General features: G+C 38.3%; 1 long non-coding RNA gene across 1 annotated transcript; it reads right to left on the bottom strand.

Moving 5' to 3' along the window:
• Positions 1-3,562: 3,562 nt before the first annotated feature.
• Positions 3,563-11,922, bottom strand: LOC136012091 (uncharacterized). The gene is made up of 4 exons (XR_010611570.1): positions 11,849-11,922; positions 6,348-6,402; positions 5,109-5,275; positions 3,563-4,231 (listed from the first exon to the last, which is right to left on the bottom strand). It is a non-coding gene; the product is annotated as an uncharacterized LOC136012091 (long non-coding RNA).
• Between the last annotated feature and the right edge of the window lie 10,482 nt (positions 11,923-22,404).

Here is a 22,404-nt window from a genome sequence, read left to right as displayed (position 1 = left end):
TCTCACATTCCTAACAGCTGTTTGGCAGTACAATGTGTGTATGTGACAGTAATGACAACATACTGTCCTCAGAGGCAATGAGACTTGTATCTAGATGAGAACAGAAGATGCGTCATAGCTCCAGGGAGCCCCGGGACAGACATCTCGCTGCACAAGATGCATCAATTTGGGTTACAGGAAACCAGGGTCCAGGCATTCCTACAAGCAACAGTGACATCCCTGCCCATGTGGGAGAGCAGTATTTTGTTTTATCACTGTCAGTGTGGCATAGTTAATGTTTAGAGCTGATGTAATAAGGTATTATTCCTTGCTGTTGTTAAGTACTAAAATGTAGGTCTAAGACCCTACTCTACTCTCACTTGGAGCAACACCATATTTAATTCTATTTCAGTGAGTAAATACATTAAAAAATAGAGCTTTTTTCTTTTACAAGCTAGAAGCTGCTGTCATTTGCTGACAAATAAGGCAGTGCAACAAAGCTGGGATGACTACATCAGAGAAACCACTGAATGCTTCTAGTGGAGCATGAGAACAAGACCACCATATAAAATCTACTGCCAGAAAGCCCTAAAGACACATCTAACATAGAAGCAGAGCAAGTATCAAGAAAGTTTTTCATGGTTCCTATTGTCCCTTCTCTGGCGACCTCTGGCTCAAAACAATCCAGGTCACGAAAATTTACAAATGCTATAAAGACTTACTCATCCACAGAAGTAACCAAGCTCACTCAGGAGGCACCATGCTCTCCTCCAGGCAAACTTTGCATTTATTCCTGCTTTGTGGGAACCAACACCCCAGGTGACAGGCACAGCTGCTCAGCTCATTGCACAAGGAGGACACACCCCAGTAGACAGCAGGGGATGTGCTGCATTGCTCAGCTCAGGTATAAGCCTTCAAACAGACCTTCTCTCCACATGCATCATCACTGGGTCTGCTCAGTGAAGGGGCAGTGTCTCTTCCTCAAGTACCAGCAAGACCCTCCTCTTGTGAGGAGAGAAATGTGTGTGAGAGAAATACAATGTGCCAGGGATAGAGAGCAAGATGCAAGGCTCATCAAAATATATCTATTTTCTATCACATTGCCTAACAAAATCATAGGGGAGCTACGTGACTCCCCAGGTAGAGAGGTGGAATCAACTGCTTTCTATCATGACCTATTCGCTCATTTAAAATACTATACAGCTTGAAGGAAAGCATCATAATAACTGGTTTGAGGTTAGAAACAGAAAACACTATTTGTCCTGAGTAACTTAAGGGAGGGTATTTATCAGCTCATAAGGAATTACTTTATTGCAAGCACAGCAAACAAAAAACAAATGCAGACTGGTGTAAGTTTATCACAGATAAACAACCTGGAAGTTTCTGAAGGGCCAGCATTCTCATTAGCTTGCTATGAGCCATACATACAGGCTGAATTTTCTGCAAAGTCTATTTTATTACACACAGACCAGTCCCATAGTCTTCATTTGTATCAACAACCAATTAAAACTAGTATTATTCTAACAGTAAAAGCGTAATGCACTCTTCAATAGTAACAGAACATCGGTAAAATATGCAGAAAAAAAAAATATAATTTAATTAGACAATGCTAATGTCAGACAAAAGTAATTCTTATTTTTCTTAGAGCTGTGCTCCCTTCCCTTGCTACTTTCCAAGATCAGTTTTTAGGATACAACACAGTGCTTGTTAACACCTTGTTGGCGTTTTGGTCTGATGAAAGTAAATTTGGGATCCCGTAAGTCTAGACTGTGTTAAATCATTTTTGACTTCTCATGAAAGTCATAATAATTGTCAAGAATCATGCTTTGAAAATCCAGATATCCTATTCTTTAGCTAGGGATCTTCTGCTTTATTCTTCCCCAGCAATTTCTCCAACAGCAGAGAAAAATAGTAATAGTCTGCCAGTCAACCATAGTATTTCAGGGGGATTAAATTGGTTCTTAAGAAAAGAACAGATGTGAGTGACAACAGAAGTATGTTCTCTCCAATACACGTTCTTGAGGGCATGCATGGGAAGGATGGATTCAGAGAATGCTGAAAGGCTAATTATTTTATGAGGGGCTTTTTTTTTTTTAAGCAGATATAATATTATAAACAATTTGCCCAGAATACAACCTGATTCATTTTGGAGCCAAGTGCCATATTTTAATCAGGTATAAAGCTAAAATCTAGTAAAATTAGTATTTATCAACACTACTTATACATGCATTAAGTGTCATATTCAGACCATTTATACTTCAGGGCAACCGTCCTTCAGTCAATGCAGCAAAATGTGCATAGGCTAACAAAAACAACCAAGAGGTTATTTAAGCACGCAGGATGTGGCAAGCCTCAGTCAGGCAGGCACTTGTTATTCTGCTGGAAATTAACATAACACATTGTGATTTTTTGAAAGCTAATTCTTAAAAACAAGCATGGCCAAAGGAAATCAAGTGTTTTTCAGATCAGGATCTTCTCCATACAGACTAGTAAACACCATACAGTGCTTGCCTAGAGATAAACAATATTTCATCATGCAAAAGAAATACTAGAAAGCAGATGGAAAAACAACACCAATGCATCAGAAGAGGAAGAATGCAGTATAGATAAATTATCTGTAATGTGTATTTCTACACTTCCTGGATATATACAAAGAGAATCCAATTCCCTGAGTAAAACTAATGAAAAAGCCAAAACCAAAAAGAGACATCTGAAGTGTGGGCAGAGGTCTGCTTCCATCTATGTTACGCAGCTCTGTCAGAAATCAAGCCTGAATATTTTCCTGCAGCCACCTCAACAGTAAGCCGAATGGCAAATACCACCTTGAGCTCCAAAAGCAGGTAAGGCTGTCTAGGCCAAGCCACCTCAGGCAAAGCCAAGACTCAGAATGATCAGTTTTTGCTTTACTTTTAAACCAGACAAGTTAAAGGTACCCTGGCAGGTAGGTGTCCAGGATTAGACTGCATTGCTACTGAGCGAGGAAGAACATGGTCAAGTGTGAAGACATGTTAATGAGACAGGCTAGGACAGATAACAAGCCAAAGGAATCACCCAACACAGTTTACAGCTGGAGAGGAGAAAAGAGTTTAAATAAAACACTGAAAGTGACTGCAAGGAGGAAGAACTCGGATGACCTGGAGTGGAAGCTTCACAGTTTACAATGGAACACATAGCTGTTTGCTAACAAAGTGTACTGAGCCCTGTATTTTAAAAACACTTCTGTTTTGAATTCACAGCAAAATTTTTATCAAAAAAGATGAATCATCAGACAAGAATGATTAATGACAGCAAGTACAAAAAGGACAGGATTAAACAAATGCATAGGTATGTATGTTTATACAGTTAGCACCTATGCATGTTAGACTAACATATTAACACAAAATAACTTTCATAAATTAACAAGGTGTTCTCTGTTCAAGGGACTGCTGGTGCTGCCACTGACCACCTTGGCAAGCACATCTCTGATGCTGATGTCCTTGCATACATTAACAGTGTAAAAAACCACGGTAGAAGAATAATGCAAAATACGTTTTGACAAATCAGTTGAGAACAAGAGGAATCGAATAATGCAAAATACGTTTTGACAAATCAGTTGAGAACAAGAGGAATCGACTGCTTATTATGCAATAAACACCATAATTAAACCCAGATATGTGTGTGTCCTTTATCCGTTTTAATTAACCAACTGAGAAATATGCAGAAGGTCAGAAACAAGAAAGACAGTGATGAGGAATTTTCTTATCACTTACTGTAAAATAAACAGATGTGCACTTTGCCACATTTGAGAATTTTTTCACAGACAAAACAAGACATGGCAAGACTGCACGTTAACCTGCCTCACATCCATTTCTTCAAACCATTAAGTAAAACAGATGAGCATTTCGTTGATATTGAGCTAGGATATTAAATTCACTTTGACCAAAATACCAACAATTAACTGATCACGAGGTAACTTGGACAAGATTTTCATTAAACACCCACATTTGCAACACTTCAGATTTTACCAAAAGAACAAATTAATTATTGATTTTGTGCTTTCACCACTCCAATAAATTAAATAGAAAACCATCCTTGTCTCTCTCTGTTCTGCATGATATCATGTCTTGCTTACTTAATTTCACACTTAAAACAAAAACTGACAAGAAGTGCCAGATCTTGTGCTTCATTTTCTTCACAGGTCATTTATGTACATGCTTTGGAAGTGATGGCCACATAGGCAACTGCAGTTCTGTTTTCAGTTTGCGTAGTCCTCCTAGATGAGCAACATTAGATAAAAAGCTGCTCAGCCAAAGTCAAATGTGCCAGCAACAGAGAAAGAACTTGATGGTGTTAGACACAAGATATTTTGTATCATTGAAGGGGTCTTTTTGTATTATCTTATCTGAAGCTTTAATTTTAGGAGGAACAGTCAAAGCCAGTAACTTCAGTCCCTTATTTTTCATCTAAAGTCATTAATAGACTATAGACTTTACAGTAAGCAGTGAAAAATAAGCTTTAACTAACATTTCAACAGCATTTCCTCTGTTTAGCAATGTGAGAAAAGAGCATCATTTGTCAATCAGCCAGATGAAGGCCTCAAGGGTTGATGGTCTTCCAGATGGCTGCTACCATAGTCTAGGTAAAGGAAACTAGGGTTTTGCAATAACATTGCACCCTGTAAGAATGCTTGCAAAGAAAATGAAAAGGACAATAAATAAAACCAAGGGTAAAATGTGTGTGATCCCGTATACATACTCAGCTATACAGATCTTACTCAGTCCAAGTTTCACAATGTATAAATGTGCAAAAGAAAGTACATATTCAGAGAAAAAGAGGACCCAAGTTCTAACCACTCTCAGATGAAGACCCAGAGTAAGGATGGCACCTCATCTTCACAGATGAGCCAAATTAATATAGAAAAAAAAAAAAATCACAAAATCACAATGCTGATCTCTTCATCAACAGAAAAGCATACAAAAAATGTACAGTTCTCTGTTAGAAACTGCATTTAAGAAGTGTATGTATATGCCCACCATAATCTCCTTCAAATCCATTTTTATAAACGGCTACAACATTATCTTCTATTTTATTTCTGCCTCCCTTGTTTTTCTGCTCTCCTGCCAGTGTTAAATGATGAGTTTTTCTCTTACCATCATTGAGCTAAGTGTGCGATCCCTAAGGCAAGGCTAATCACAGTGAACCACTTTGCCTCACTAAAGAAGGACAGAGCTCTTTCTTTGCAGCTTTAAAGGAATTGAGACAACAGGCTGCCATTGAGAGATTTCTGGCTGGAGGTAACAAAGACTGTGAAGTAGACCTAAACAGAAATACATAGCACTTAATCAAAACCGGCATTTCTGCCAGCTACTTTAATTTCAGTGTTCTCAGCACATCATCAGGTACTACATGATCTACGTCTGTCTGGGACATCCAGACAGCCCAGGTTGCAAGCTGCTCAATAGTGGAGCTACATCCAGCCACATTTATAACCACCCTAACTGGGTTGTACCACCTTTTCCCATTTAAGCCCCCTCCTCCACTGTTAAGTTTTTCACCAGTGGGGCAGGTAAAAGCTAACAGCACTCACAGCACCTCATTAATGACAGGTGGGCTGTCATTCTTTCAACACTGTTTTCAGTATTTATCATCTACTTTCCCCAATCACAATCACCATGAGTGCCTTAAAGCCCTTTTCAAATTGATAATGCCTTTCCAAGATAAACTTTGAAACCTCTGTTAGAAACAAGTGTGCAAAAGTTAGGCAAATGTAGCACACTAACCCTGATTTGGGGAAAGAAGATAGTTATGCAGTTGGAAATACAAATGTCTGCTAGCCAACTTGAGGAAAATTTTCAATTCTATATTCCTATGTGTTTCAGGAAACTCTCAGATTTCTTTTAAGTGGGAACATCCACATTAACCTTGAGGAACACTATGCTCTTACCTCTCAAACGCAGTCAGGGCTTCTAAAGATACAAAAAGAGTGATTAGAATGACAAAATATACTTAAGCATCAGTTTCCACCCTTGTGGCCTACAACAGGACAAGTGGCTGAAGCAAGATACACATCTTAAGCTGCATGCATCAAAATTAATTATTTTACACCAAAGTATGCCTCAGAAGAGGCCACTGTAATTAGGATAATTAGCACTAGTGCACATCATGAATTTTATGTGGGATTTTTTAAGTTTATAAATCCCTTTTGTACGTAATTGTTTTGTTCTTGTTATGTGAAATAAAAACACAAAACAGAAATTTAAAATCTTATTAAAATATACGCAGTTAAACATGTAATAGAGTGTATATAATCCTCCCACAGTTTCAGACTTCATGGACAATAACTATCATTCTAAGACTTTAAGTATATTAATTGCATGAATTTTAAGTACCTTTAACATTCATCCAATATTGTTATTCCAGAAAGCTTCCAGGTAGGGTTAGGACCTTTTGGAAACAAAATTTAATTTGTGGGGAAGATAATAATAACATTTTAATTTATCTCAATGTATTGAACATGAAAGAAAAAAAATCAGCTAATACTGTTTTTAAACACTGGAGACCCAGCCCACAGTTTATAGAAATTAAACCCAATCCCTCCATGATAACAGACTATAGACCAGGCTATAAGTGAACTGGGGCTCCAGTTGGGGTAGTTCACTATGTACTACACATCTACTGCTACATGGGAGGTGTAGATAATGCACCTTTTCATACTCTCACCACCTCATCTGAGGCCCCTAAGAGAGGAAACAGCTGCTGAGGTGGAAGCAGACGGTGCATTGATTGCTTCTTTTAGGATTAGCATTAAAGTGTGTAATGTATAACATTTAACCTCCGCCCATACCAAACACCCTCTGCTCCTGCACCTTTTGATCAGCCACTAGCACATTGCACAGTGAGAGAAAAGACGAATTTTGCCTTAAGCCAATAGAACATTTAAAATCGTTTTACGCTGCAGGAACAGCATATATTAATCTTGCTCCTGTTTTTGATTGTGGTAGCTGTTTGCTTTCCAAAGTGCTACAAGGCAACATTAGGTCACTGGTGCCAGATACCATATTTATAATTACATCTTAGAGTGAACTGATAAAACAATTTGTTAACAAATAAAAAAATGTTGCCAGTAAGTGAAAAATAGGTAATTCTGCAAACAGTCACTGTGAAATTCATGAACTTTTCTCAGAAAAAAGAGATATACTTATCCAAGTATTTTTTCCCTAATTAGTTACTACTTGCCTCCCTAATTTTCTCAAAAATTTTGCTTGCCACAATATGTGCAATTTCCTCCCTCAGATTATTTCATAGAATCACAATTAGCTTTAAAACAGTTATCATTTTCCACTCCAGACCTTGCTGTGTTTTAGAAGTGAACTAAACAATTTTTCCCTACTTCCAAACCTGTTGTAAAACCTAATTAACATCTGTAAAGTACTCCAGTATTAGATACAAATTAAGAGTAGGAAAACAGTTGTTATAACTGCTCTCAAATTTCTTAAGGAAGAACGGGAGGAGAAAACTCTTGTGCTAATTTTTTTCCACTCTTCCTTTCTATAGAAATACTATATGGCATAAAAATCTGACAAAAAGAATCTTAGTTTTGTTGCAAAGAGCTGTGACATGTGTTCACTAAATACATATCCATCCCTTTTAGAGAGGGAACGTGCATGCTGCAAGTGCTGCCTGAAAGAAGAAAGGAAAATTCCACTGATAATTTAATCTGCCATTTACCATTGCTGAAATAACGGCTAGTAACACCAGATCACACTATTCACACTGTTAATGTCTCTTTCCACATTGCACAATTTCTGTGAGCCATTGCTGCATCCATCTTGGGTGCTTTTGTTACAGATAAGCCCTTCAGTACACATGGATTTATGTAATACAAAGCTAAAGGATGTTAGGGTGGTGAGGCACTGGAATCATTTGCCCAGGGAGGTTGTGAGTGCTCCATCCCTGGCGGTGTTCAAGGCCAGGTTGGATGAAGCCTTGTGTGGGATGGTTTAGTGTGAGGTGTCCCTGCCCATGGCAGGGGGGTTGGAACTAGATGATCTTGAGGTCCTTTCCAACCCTAACTATTCTATGATTCTATGATATCTTTCTGTTAACATCAGTGGGACTTTGGGTAAGACCTCTGAGTCCCAGACAGTGCCAAAATATGCACCTTGGCTGTTTTGAGCTAGCAGCTACCAAGTCCTTATCTACGAATTTTAAAAGGGAAACCTCACAAAGGTAAATTTTCAGGTCTAGTATCATAATCGTATAATCTGTGGATGCAAAAATCAACCTCAACAAGTTCATATGAAGCAGAACTAGAGCATTTTAACTAACAGAAGCTTTTAACTTTTTTTTTTTTTTTTTTTAAGTAAAGAAGACAACAGTCTGTTAAGACCTTCAGAAGACCTTTCATTCCATGTGTACGTGAGGAGAAACAGGGAGGGGAAGCAAACTGAACATTATATTATATGACACTTATACATACAAACACAAAGAGATAAACTCCAAACAAAAAAGATAAACTTAACTGTGTAAATTTTAGTCAGCAAAACAAGCATGTTTAGATGTGTCCAAAATGAAAGGAGAGGACTGACTGCAGCAGTGTCTGGCTTATGGCAAACCTCACATTGTAAATGCTTTGGATAAGTATCTGCTGACCAAACCCTGACCTGTTTAGGACTTTCCAGTAAGCATTACAGAGCAGACTGGCTTAGAAACAAAGTTTAATGTATTAACTTGGGTCTACTTCAGAATGTTTGTAGCCTGCATAAGGGATCCAGGCATACTGAAGACTAGCAGAATATTGCAACCCATGCTCTCATGCCTACATGAGTGTGGAAGACTACCATTACAACAGAGAGAAAAGGCAGCTCTAATACAGGTGAGAGGCTTAAAACTGGTAGGAGGCAACTCCTGGACCTCTCAAAATTGTTCATAAATTTTAGGAAGCAGAATAGGACAGCAGTAGAAGGAACAGTGACACTACTGTAATAGGAATGCTTATTATTTGATTCACAGTGCTGGTGACCAACCTCAGCACACACAGAGTGCATTAGTCATTATAACTTTATACAGCTCCTAAATTCAAATGGAGGATACAAATTCACAAACAGTAGCCAGGGCCTCTTTTCTACACTCTAAATACAAACCAGAGGCGGCATTGCTGTAGGGAAGAAAGATGTTACCACATAAAGCATTTTACAACACAAAATAGTACAGCAAAACCCCCAGGCATTTACAAAGGAATACAACTATTCTGTATAAAAGAATACACAAACCAGCTGTCTCTGACATCAGGGTTTGGACTTGATAGCAAGTTGTACTTCCCACATTCCTAACCAAGACCTCAGTCACTTGGTTACTATTACACAGGTACAGCGCAAGCTACCTAAAAAGGCTAATATAAAATGCATTTTCCTACCACCTACCTACCACATTCTCAGGGCTCCCGACAAGTTAAGTCCTTTTCCTGACATTTCTATCTTTCAAATGTATATCAATTTACTACCTATCCTAGAAAACTGGCTTTTGCCACTCCTTCTTGGGCCACCTTTTGGAAACACAACTGCAATTCATGTACTTAATCACTATCCCCATTTTAAGTTTCCAGGCTCATAATGGCTCTAATACAATTACTTCTAAACCCCACCACAGTATTGACCACAACACACTTCTTTCATTTCCACATTTCTTATCTGAATCACTGCACCCATTTTTCTCCAGACGCTTGTATACCATCTGAAAGCTTTCCTGTTATTGACTGTATTTAAGGAACGAATTTCATTACATTTCTGCAGGTGAGTCCTAAGTCTTAATGACTGTATTCCTTGCCAAAAGAGTAGTTTTACACATACAATATGAGCAGTATCAAACCTTTCTGAAGTCAGACACGTTTGCATTTCCTCCAGCCACCTATCTTTTTCAATATTTAAATTTATTTATTCCCCCACTCTAGAATCAACATTTCATATGCCACCTCTTATAAAGCCTTTTCTTTCCTGCTGCTTGACCTCTAAGTCATTGCTTCCCTCTATCATCCAAGTTCTGCAGCTGTAGCTCAGCCCATTTAAGCCCCTCAAGAGTTGGAGAATTTAACCCTGAAGAAGTACTTCCACTTTTCTGCCGCTAAGAAGAGTTACTCTCTTTAATGAATCCCAGCTCTGACAGATTTGTACTTCCTCTTATTTTCACTGTTGGCATAGGCCCTCACCAAGTTCCTCTCTGATTTTTCTTTCCATCTATTTTCTCCTAAGGTGAGGCATGTGAATGCACCTTGGTGGACTTGGTGAACTCCTATCTTTCCACTGCTACTTGCTTGCAGTCCTATCATTTCCATTCATTCTTACACAAAATAACATGAACCAATTTGCTCTGCTACAGTTTAAACATTCAGAACACACTGTTTTATCATTTTCAAAAGAAAGCAATCTCATCCAGCCATTCCACCAGCTGGGACTCTTCCTGCAGTGTGATAGGGATCACCATACCTTATGTATGCTCCAGTCTCCACCAAGTAATGACAGAATTTGAGCATTCATCTCCCCCGGAAGACAGTTTCAGTAGTCATATTCAAATATTGGAGAACCCTATTCATGACTCTCAGAAACTGTTAGCTTTTGTTTGACTAGTTACATAGTCGTGGCACTGGAAGAATGAGCCTGCCATTTCCAGGTGCCTGGTGTTGATTCCCTCTAGGTATCATCTTCCAAACCCTTCATGTAACCTTTTACGCATTTCAGACATTTTAATTTTTAGCAGAACTGAATTATTCCTCCAAATAGCATGATGTATCTGTAATCCAAATAGTTGCCAGCAAACTGGTAAGCTGAGGCACACTAAAAAATAATAACACTACAGGAACCTCCCACATTCTCCATAAAGCTGCATGCAGAAAGACAAAAAACAAATGAAAAATATTGCTGAGCTTCAGTCAGTAACAGGTATCCCAGGGACAACACAGAACACCATGAACTACATCACGTTCACACCTTTCTTCCATAAAGTCATGCCATAAGAAGAAGGAACATGGAGCATGTATGTTCACATAGTCTTTGCACTTAAAGATATGAGAATTACATATTGATGGAACTTGAGTGCTTGAACAGGCAGAAATGCTTTCTAGAAATGTTTTGGTTTTCTGATGAGTTTTTCTTCCATTTATATTTTATTCTTGACCAATTTCACCACTTTTTAAATAAAATTACATTTTAAACAAAATCCTGTTGCTATTTGTTTCTGTCAATTTTGTTCTACTGAATTCAATTTTGCCTGCAGCAGCATTTCAATTCTGACTTACAACTTTCACTAGAAAGGCCAATTAAATCTCATGGTATCACTTTCACTTAACCTAAACAAAATTAAGAGTTTCTCTGAAAGCAGACTTGTGTCTTCTAAGCCATATTTTAGGTGACACAGGAATGTAAAAAACTACCCCAAACCACACACACACCCCAAAACAAAACAAAAAATAACAACAAACCCAACCAACCAAAACCCTCAAAACCAAATAAAAACCATGTTATAGGTCAGAAAATGTCGTTGTTCAAATACATTTGCAAGCACTGGCTATTTTAACAAGTGTTCCAAAAAATGCTCAAAATATATCTTAGAGATACTAAGGATAGAATATTTTAAGCACTGGTGACATTTCAGCTAAATAAAATAGAAAAATAGCCAAGGAGAGAAAAAAATAATAATTTCTGATTTACAGAGCCTCCTGCTCAGGACTGTCTGTTCTGTCTCCATGAACTCTTACTATGAGTTCCTATTATCAACATCCTACTGCACTTAGCTGAACTCTTATTTTTACTATGAATTTCACCACTACCATCAACCTTTAGACACATACCACTAAAACCAAGAAGAAACACACAAAACAAGACATTAGTCCTCTTACTTTGCCCATGTTATTGTTGTGATGTGTCTATAGCAGAGACACCATATCTCCAAGTAGGCACATTGCCACCCAGCTGAAACAACCTAAGCCATTTTCTTCTCATTTACCCTAATTTAACACATCTGGGAGCAAACCAAAGACACCTGACACTAGTATTTGGGTACCAGTTTTTCAACCTGATCAACCATGTATTAGGTTTTGGGATTTGTCTACTCTTCTATCTCAGCAATAATGCAGAAGGAAATTATGAGCACTTCAAAAGCTTCTGTTAATGTCACTCAGATAGCTTAATGCTGCTTTAAGCTACTAGGGCACTATAACAAGAAAAAAACAAAAAAGGAAAACCAAGAGACTTTTTTAATTGAGAATGCATGGAAGCAGACAAAATATCTGCTTATGAATTTATGTTCTTCCCTCTCTTTCATTTCCTAATTATTGCAGGCTTTTCTACAATGCTAATGCTCTTCTGAAATAGCTCTTAAAAGCAAACAAACAAACACTCTGCTTTTACTTTCTTTAGAGAACACAAGCAGGAGAGGTCCCAAAACAATTTGCAAAGGCAGACAAATCCTGTAAGCCCTCCCTTGGGCCTCGCAGTTAAGAAAGGGTTAGAGGTGCTAAGGCAGGAAAATCATGAGAAAGAGAAGGGAAACATCACAGTTAGCAGAAAAGGAGAATAGAGCATAGAATCATAGAATGGTTTGGGACCTTAAAGATCCACTCCCAACCCTATCATCAGTAGGGACCCCTTCCGCTTCCACTTTGAGTACAGTTTGCTCGAAGTCCTGTCCAAGGTGGAGACATGATCACTACTAAGAGGCAGAATACCCTTTACAAAAGACAAAGTAGTGAGCTGGTTGCAGAAGGCTTCCTATCAAGATGCCTGTGGATGAAAGTCTGAGGAATGCATAACCAGGTCCTGTTTTCCCTCAGAGCAGCCTGACCAAAGGCAACATTGCTCTAATGCCCAGAGGCTGACCTCTATGAGACTCCAGCTTCCAAAGTAACCTATAACCAACACTGACTCTTCCTGTTTTATCCCTGCTTCAGACACAGCATAAAGAACACACAAGCAATGTGGCAAGTTTCTTTTCCCAGTTATGAAAATCTCCTCCTGAGTACTATTGCGGCCTGGTATAGAGAAGCAGACTCACACACCGAATTGCAACCCAGCCGACACAGTCTGTCCCAAAATTTTCAGGTTGAAACCCATTGCACACACACATACACATACTGAGGCAACAACTGTTCCTCCTCCCATCTTTGTGACTTTCTTAAATTCTGGATTCTTGTGTCAAAGCTTGCAATGAAAGTGAGACCTGACATATGCATCAGATAGCTCTTGTCCTGCCAGCTTCTTCACATGCGAATCTGAAGAGTTCACTACAGCTGTAACTTCTAGGTATCTAAAAGCTTGTTTTCTAATACCAGGTTCTTCTATGTCACTCCAAACTAGAATTAGCTTATTGCTTGAACAGGAATATAGGAATAAATAGGAAAACTAGAAAACAAAACACAGTTCTGTGAGAGAATGAATGGTATGTTTTGGCTCTAAAAAACAAATCAGAACAAATTATACTGTGCTGATTTCACATTCCTCCAATACAAGGCAAGTTACCAAGAATGTTGGTGATTCTGTGAATTGATAAAGAGTCATTATATCACATACCTACACTTTCCTCTATGGATTCTGGGATTTTGGGGGTTTATTTGTGTGGTTGGTTTTGGGGGGGGGGGTTGTATTGTTTTGTTTTGTTTATATTAATGTAATTAAACTAGAACAGACATTGTTTTCAGTCAACTTTTGCTAATGTTGAAGTAAATCTCTTGTGGTTATAACTCTGCGCTCAAAGCTAAAAATCCCAAATACTGCAGAAGGAATAACAGTGCTTGAAAAAAATGCAGGGTCTTAGTGCCTATAAATAGTTCATTGACATATGAACAAACACATGTACCTGGCATTTCCAAACAGATGCTTACAGAGTAGTATCAATTCACTAAGATTTGAATGTGCTTATGTTTTAGAATTACATGCCATGACAGAGAGGTAGTCAGGATGTTTTACACCAGTCGGTCAAAGCACTCTACATTCCTTCAGTGGTACAAACACTGTTTCAGCTGGGCTGTGTCAGCTCTTCCTTCAGAAAACAAATTCTTGCAAATTGATCAGGGCAGCACACTCTGGGCTGAATATAAACTGGAAACAGCAGCAACGCATTCTCTTTCTCAAGACTCCTGAAAATCAACCTAAATGATTAAATTATGACTCTTCATCAGGGACTGTAGCAGTAGGACAAGGTGCGACGGGGTCAAACTTAAACAGGTGAAGTTCAGGTTAGATACAAGGAAGAAGTTCTTTACTGTGAGAGTGGTGAGGCACTGGAATGGGTTGCCCAAGGAAGTGGTAAATGCTCTATCCCTGGCAGTGTTCAAGGATAGACTGGACAGGGCCTTGAGCAACCTGGTCTAGTGGGAGGTGTTCCTGCCCATGGCAGGGGGGTTGGACCTAGATGACCTTTAAGGTCCCTTCCAACCAAAACTATTCTGTGATTATATGAAATGTGTTTATAAATACAGCCTTGCTTCTCGATTACTTGTAGGAAGCACATATATTTAATCCAGTTAATTTCTAAAAAGATTTATACATCTTTGTACTAGTATTTTGAGTTTAGCAACATTTCAACATGTTGACATTGTCCATTAGGAGATTTTAATGATTGCTGACTCATAACATGGAGTGATCATGACCCTTTCGGCATGTTTCAGAGGAGAAGATCAAGAACATCAGTCATTATGACCATAATTATCCTCATAAGCCTATGCTCCTGCTACTAAGGACAACCACATCAAAAACACAGATCTGTACTTTGGAAAAAAAAAATTTGTATGTATATGTACAAGTGTAACACATAGCATGGTTTTTTACATAGCTTATGCAAGTGTACAGAGGATATAACTATATATAGATATCTTTACACAACTTCACAGTTTTATGATTCTTTGTAGGTGCACTGAGGCAGGCTTTAGAAAATTGTCATTCACCTTTTGTAATTCATATTTTTCTAAAGATCAAAGCATGCTAAATGCACTTTGCCACTCTTTGGTGTTAAAAATTTCACAATATAAACCTATTCAATGAAAACACATGTTCTCATTCTCGTATTTACATAATTCACTGTTAATAAGCTAAGCCAGCCCACTGCAATAAACCAGACATCACAGTAAACAAGCTAAAGTTATTTAAATTATGAACAAATTAATGTGTTCTTACCGTTCATTAAGGTTGCCTAGGAACTAGTTTTACTTTTTTGAAAAACAGTCAATGTCTGAATAAACAGCCCAGCCCCAAAACATGCAGTGAAAATGGATAATGTTTAAAAGCTATGAAACCAGAGTTTCAAAGCCACAGCCCAGCCTGGCCAGGCTGCCTGAGAGCACTGATATAATAACTTACAAATAGTGATGACAGTGTGCTCTGGCCAAGAATTAAAGAAAAAAAAAAAAAAGCAGCCACCTAAAGTAGACTTTTAGTTCGTACGGAAACATACAGGGATATGCCCTGACTCTTTGGGCCATTAATAACCCAAATAAGCACAAAACCCATAGATTTTCTAGACATTCATTAACTGCCAAAGAAAATGGCTCCAAGGGGGTATTAGCCCCACTAACTAGCCTCATCTCCCCATCCTGTGCCCCAGAAGTGCTGTTCCGTGTTTTTTATGCAGTGACACATTTCTCTAGGCCCTCCACAGCCTTTGACATGCAGTGGAGGGGCAGAGGGGAAAGGCATAGCAGAAGAGTCTTTTCCTCTAGTCACAGCCCCGAAACACAGAGCTCTTGCAGGTAAGAGAGTGGAGCTCCTGCTACATGGCAGGTACAGGAGCAGGAGGCACCTGCTATACTCTGTTCACCCAAGTGCTCTTCCAGCTCCACCATGGAGGAACTTTGAAATGCATGCTCAGTGTTTAGATCTCTGGTGGATTTTATGCTTTGAAATTTGGAGCAAACCCGAAGTTCTGCCTCCAGTGCAAAAACTCCAAACTGGTGAAGTGTTTGAAAACTGCAAGCTGATCTAGATTCACAGTTATTGGAAAAATAAATTTGTAAACACCAATACAACATACTGAAAAGTTCACTTTTGCATTGCAAAAGGTGATACAGCAAGAGTACTTGTTAAGCTATTCACAGGAGTCAGGAAAGTAGAAAAGACCTTCAAAAAAGATGTTACTGATCTAAGGTGATTATTCAAAGTTCTTATTTTAATGCTACAGTCACATGCTCTTTAAACCAAATATTACACATGCACCGAAATACTAAGAGATAAATTCTTTTCAGTGATCTTTGCACAAAGATAGACTCACTCTGGCCAAGTAAGTTACTTCAGTGATGCAATGATGTGTTTTTTAAGGTAAAAATGTTCCTTAGTTTTCATGCCATCTTAGATAATACTATTGTGTATTACTTTTACCACATGTATAAGCTTTACACTATCATATTTCAAATCAATCCAGTCATTCTGACTTGAAAGATTCCAGTCTTTTCCAAACTTTTTACATGAGAGGCCAGCTATTTGCTTCAATTCAAGACAAATACGCATTTTGAAATGTGGAGAATTCCTGCAAAATGGTAGCTCCCATTTTCTAGCCATTTACACATGCTCACATTGGGTATTAATTGCTTCCACTTTTCCTCTGCCAGGACATTATACTTCATCCACATATAGGTGTAAGCTGTGACATAAGGCAATGAAGAGTCAAGGTTTTGGTTCTGTAGTTCATACACACATTTTCTGCAGCATACATGGTACTTTGATTAGATTTTGATTGAAGTAACAGCTTTGCAAGGAAAGGTTACTTCTGTAGTAGATCAGGTACCACTCTACACCTGGAAACTTGCACTTATTTTTAACATTATCAAGCTTATGAGTATTGTAGTTTAGCTGCTTTTAATCTTTCTTTACAAAATATTTGTTCTTATTTCTAATATCTTAGTTAGAAAGCATTGATTCTTAGACCACAGTGGTTTGCAGAGAGCACTGCCTTGGGGCTGAGACAGTAGGGGGCTTGAATTTTCACTCTGCCATAAGCTTCCTAAGGATGTCCAAAAAGTTACTGAGTGATCAAACAGCCTGATTCCCCTATAAGATAACAAAAACAGTTACTTTGCCCTGTTTTTGGCCCACAGGAATTAGGCAGGTTTAGGTCAATGACCAGTATATCAATTGAGTATTCAGCCACAACTACAATAATTATTATCCTTACTCTTAACTGCCCTGATGAGGAGGGAAAAATGATGGGTTTGTGTAGAGAAACGAACCTGGTTAATACCTCTGTTTTAAAAATACCATCTTTCACTTTCCTGTTGGGTAGATTCCTTTTTCAGAAACAGCAAAACCCCCTTCTAACTACAAAATACTGTTTTCTCCAATAAATATTCCCAGGGGAAAAAAAAAAAGAAACCAACCCCACACCTTTTTGTGCTTCTGTTTAACTCAAAGAACATGCCAAATAATGTTAAGAGGATCTTATATCTGTAATTGTTGGTAAATTTACAGAATTCCAGAAGTAAAACCTGGCTTCTAAGCCCTTCTACAGTTAAGTCAGAGAAGAGAGTTTTTCACATAGTAATTATCACTGATAACACTGCACACTCTCCATTAAATTTTCATCACAATGATTGAGTTCAGCAAGAAGTAGAGGCCAGCTCAAACACAAATTTTTGTTCCAAAGTATAAATGAGTTTTTATTAATCCATACTGTATTTAAGTTTACTACAATGGGAAGTCTTGTTTGTTGTTTTGAGAAAAGACATTTTAAAAATTACTGATTACACATTAGTCCAATTTTTCAGAGATGATTAAGCAATGCAAACATCTCACTTTACCATAACCACAGCCTTTTCCAGAAACTGATTAATTTTATGATCAGTTAAAAATTAAATGGAATAGTTCTTATGACCTACAAGAGCCTTAAATCATTAACATGTCAACAGAAGGTGCCCAAACCATCCTGTTCTACTGTACACATACATTAGTCACAAATTTTACAACTTACATTTCTATGCTCCTTTCAAATTTTAACTCAGTTCTCCTCTGAACATAATTTTTACATGAAGTTAGCTTCAGAGGAGATTAAGTTACTTGAAGGTAAATGAAAGGCTACAATGTGTTCCCCCACTAACAGTACTCAATTCAGATCACACGTAGCATCACATATTGAGAATAAATCACACAGCCTCTCCAAACATATTTCACCACCATCATCACTGCTTCCAGCTCTAAGGAATTTAAACATAATTCCTTTTACAGAAATACTTTCTTGTCTCAAATTCTTCCTTTGTATCACCTGAAGCATAAATGATGCCCCTAGCATGGCATTGTGTGGAGATCAGGGCTGAATCTGGCACAAAGGTCAGTGATAGAAATTGGAGCCAAGCTTCACAGACTTTTGGATCATGACCACATTCAGTGTTGACTGTCTTGAGCTCAATTTTGTAAAAATATTATTTTGAATGGCATGATCTGATTTAAATGGCAAAACCAAGCTAAATAATATGTGTCTGTAATGAAATACTATTAAAAAGTAAAACCTACAAGTCTGAGGGGAAAAAGTCTCATTTCCAAAAGAATAGTAACACATTTGATAAATAAAGGACCCCAAATACCTGCCTCCTCACAAATGGCATACTTTTGCTCCATCCTGGCATTTCTTAGAGGTACTCAAAAGTCCATTTTTCTCGGCTTTCCCTTCTCCAGTCAGGTGAAAGGCAGCATGAGTGGAATAAAAGGTTCCTTATCAAGAGTGTTCTTTATTCATTCAAACAAAAAACAGATTTATGATGGGAACAAGACAGACAAATGAGGAAAGTAAAGAAAAGGAAGGATACACAGGAAGGAAACATCATGCAATTAAAAAAAAAAATTACAATTCCTGTCTGCTTTAATATTAAACTAAACAATGAGTCCAATAAACCACAGTCTACTTTACATCCAGTTTGGACACAGACATTTTGCCCACACAGGACGACAGGTATCTGCTTTTTGGAACTGCTAGTCCTGCAGCAGCTGCTGTGACTATGCAGATGGAATAGCATATGAGCAGCTAATCTTGCCTCCCTACATTTTCTCTCCACATCCACACACATGGCTTGTGCCTGCACTGGAAGGTGAGAGTGCACCACACAGACTGCAGCTCCACCAACTAACAGAGCAGCCTAAGAAAGAGAAATAAGAGAGAAGTAAGAAAAGAGGTAAGAGTATAGTGAGTGTTCATTGAAAAATACCGTATTTTAACACTGCTGTCTAGGATTTTTCAAGCAAATGAACTTAATGTTATGAACCATTAAGAATGTCTTCAAAAGAAGAGGAAATATCTCCCAAATTATTATTCTTTCTAGTTATTTTCTCTATGGTTCCCTGACCCTGTAGACTGCAGAGCAGCATGAGCACAGTTTATGGAGCAGAGCCCAGCCCCTGGATGCTGTCTTGTCAGTGCCTGGGCTTGTCTGGCTGAGGTCTTGCTCCCCAGCAGCACAGCACCCAGTACTTGCTGCTGCCGTGGAGATTGCTGCCTCAAAAATAGGCTGGTCTCTGTCATCACTTTGCAGGACAGTGAGAAAACGACATGGCTCTGTCACCTCTGCTTCCTACAGATCCTTTCACCCCTGTGAGCCCAGATAACATCTACAGGAGGATATGAAGTTTGCACCAAGGCAATCGACAACTTCCTGTCACAGAAAAGCTCTGGGAGAAGGGTCAGAGTTCTGTATAATCTGGTGACCTGACAGTTTCATCAAGCATGGCTCTTCTCTAGGAATAAAGATGAATCTAAGTCTCTACCCCTCCTCTGCCCACAGAACCAGCTAATAATACTTCCCCATTAGTAAAAGCAGCTGCCCATGCAGGGCTGGATGCATTGCACCCACTGGATACCACAGGTCCGCAACAGTCTTGTTGCCATCCAGACCCAGATGGCAGTCAGCCTGCTCATGCTGGCCACCTGCACAACAACCCCTGCACTCCAAGCCCATTGCACATGCTGTATCTGCCACTGAATTCAACTGTCCAAACCCCCAAAACAGTTTAACAACTGTTGTTGTTAAACTAATGATCTAGCAAAACCCAATCTAGATATACAAATAAGTACAATTGCCCAATTTTATAAACTTTAGAAAATGAGGATGTCAACACACTCCTCATTCAGTTCAGCTTCCTAAATTCACAGTAGAAGTCAAACAAAAAAATCTAATACTTGTCTATGAAAATAAAACCAGTTTAAATTGTTGAGAAAATGCTGAGATTTGAAACATTGTCTTCTTTAAAATCTTCGTATTTTCCAGCCTCCCCTTTTGCTGTATGCTGTGATGATTACAAGGGATACAATTAAAGCATACAAGCTGAGGAAGACTAGAAGTTAAAGCATATACTTTCCTGGAAAGAGATTATCTTAATTATTCAAGGACCTCATCAGAAAAAAAAAAATAAATGTAAATTTCCATAACTCTGGAGAGGCAGACCTTGCGGATACTAGCACCACCACCACTGCTGCTCAGAAGTCTGCAAATGACCTCTCTCGCTTGTTCCAAAACACATTTCTCCCTTTCACACTCTGTCCTTCACTCACATACACAAATATATATTACTTTCAGCAGAGTCTGCTAGCCTTACCAAAACCTTATTGTTTCAAATGATCTCAAGTAGAGTGGATGACAACAGTAACATATATTGCTATTCCTACAGGACAAGCTACTAACATTATTCCTACAGCTGAAGAAGTTTGGGATCAAGAGAAGGACAGTGAGAGGTACATTTACCTTTTTCCCAACATTTTCTTTCCTCAACATTTTCCAGTAACTTTCAGTTGTAGCAGACATGAAGGAAGGAAACATTGAAAATGCAGTTCATTGACAAAAGAGAATGAAAAATTCTAAATAACAGACACATTGACTTGGGATTGGTTCTTGGTCCCTTTTCTCAGAAAAGGTTTAGATACGTAAGCAGGATACAACTGAAATATTCATTATAGTAGAAGGAGTCTTTTGACAAGAAGCATTCATAAGTTTCTCTTCAGATTTCTCATCAGCACACTCAAACCACCTTGCTACTAGGACATGTACAGGTTTCCAGTACATACAAAGACCTACTTCTGAATCACTTGATTTTTTCCAAGTAAACACACAGCTGTAGTCTACACGCAAAAGTCCAGTCTATTCCCTGAAAGAAGCAACGGTGGGAAAATGCATCAGAAATGCATACAAAAGAATACAATTAATAGAAACAGCATGCCACATATTTTGCAACCTGTGGTGCTTTCCTCAAGCTTGGCTCTTGGTGCCCAGAGGCATGGGGATCTATGTATGGAACAGCAACCGTTAACAAAGAAAATAACTTTTTACTTCTCATTCTCGCATCTTGAAAATGTGAAAAAAAAACCCAAACAACCAACCAAACAACCCACAATCAAAAGGTTAAGCTGTGAATCATTCCAAATGTATGATTTAGTTTTAAAGGCTAATGTGACTTTGTGGTCCCAATGAAGATTTGGTTTAAACAATTTATTCTCAGCTTAGTATTACTGATTTAAATAAACATTGCTATTGGAAGAGCTATCTAATTTGATAGCAATCAAATTGCCCAGACCAGTCTGCTTCTTAATGACAACTGTTTGTTCTAACACATGCAGGAAAATGAAATCTGCTCCCTAAAGCCCTGTGTTATAGACACTACAATCAGTCTGCTGAGAAGAAGCCCCTTTATTTACAGCAGTTCAATGAAAACACAATTCTAGTCATCAACTCTATTATTCACTGGACATTCCTGTAACTTGTATTTCTATAGCAGGTGCATGTTTCAATGCTTATCATCGTACAATTCTTTTACTGGGATTCCAGACACAAAACTGCTGGTAGTGAGATTTTACATGAAGTTACATCTTTTTTGTGTACACCCACCAGAGATGGACTGAACTCAACAGAGAGATACAGACCCAAATTCAATTATACATGCATTAAAAAAAAAAAATCCAGTTTTAAAAGAAAATCGTGGTTTGGGGGTTGGGTTTGGTGGGGGTTTTTTGGGGTGGTTTTTTTTTTTGTTGTTGTTGTTGGTTTTGGGGTAGTTTTTTTGTTTGCTTTTTGGGTTTTGTTTTTTTTTTTTTTTTTTTGTTTGGTTGGTTGGCTGGTTGGATTTTTTTAATTCTGGCTAAAAATACAGTTATTAACTACTTTACCCGTACCTTTCCTGAAGAGAAGGGATGATGATGGGTAGTGAAGGGAACAACTGATCCCACGCAGTGATTCACACATCCAGAGGCATTTTGTGACTCTAAGTAGCTAATGTTTGATGCTGGCATTGAGATTTGGCTTCAGTTCCTTCAGCTCAGCTCTAGGAGAACTGAAAGACCACTAGAGGACACAAGCATTACCTTATTTATGCAGAGCTCCTCCTCATCCGCAACAACCGTTTTTTCCATAGAAAAGACTGGTGCAGAATCATTCAATAACTGTCAAATACATTGAAACTCACTAGAGTTTTATAATCAGTCATACATGTAAAAAGA

This window comes from Lathamus discolor, chromosome 3, assembly GCF_037157495.1.
Source record: "Lathamus discolor isolate bLatDis1 chromosome 3, bLatDis1.hap1, whole genome shotgun sequence".
NCBI classification, from domain to species: domain Eukaryota; kingdom Metazoa; phylum Chordata; class Aves; order Psittaciformes; family Psittacidae; genus Lathamus; species Lathamus discolor.
This window is presented reverse-complemented; position numbering and strand designations above follow the sequence as displayed.